Consider the following 306-nt stretch of genomic DNA (forward strand, 5'->3'; position numbering starts at 1 on the left):
TTTTCGTTTGCTTCGAGTCGTTCAGTCCAATACTTACCTTTGTCTATGATTTTCGCTCTAGCCCAGTCGCCCTGCGCTCTGGAAATCACATTCCAACTCTATCACCGATAGTGCTCACACCTTGGAAACCACATTTCACCCGGGGAACCTTAGGGTGGATTTTGAGCCTTTCGGGATTGCGAAACCATCATTTAACACTCTAAACTTAATTTCCGCAATCCCAGACGCACTTTCCATATGGTCTCCAAAAATGCGTGTGAGCTGACCTGGTCCCTTATAATAGGCAATGAACACGATTTTGGCAAA

This window comes from Anopheles moucheti (genome assembly GCF_943734755.1).
Source record: "Anopheles moucheti chromosome X unlocalized genomic scaffold, idAnoMoucSN_F20_07 X_unloc_50, whole genome shotgun sequence".
In the NCBI taxonomy this organism is placed as follows: Eukaryota; Metazoa; Arthropoda; class Insecta; order Diptera; family Culicidae; genus Anopheles; species Anopheles moucheti.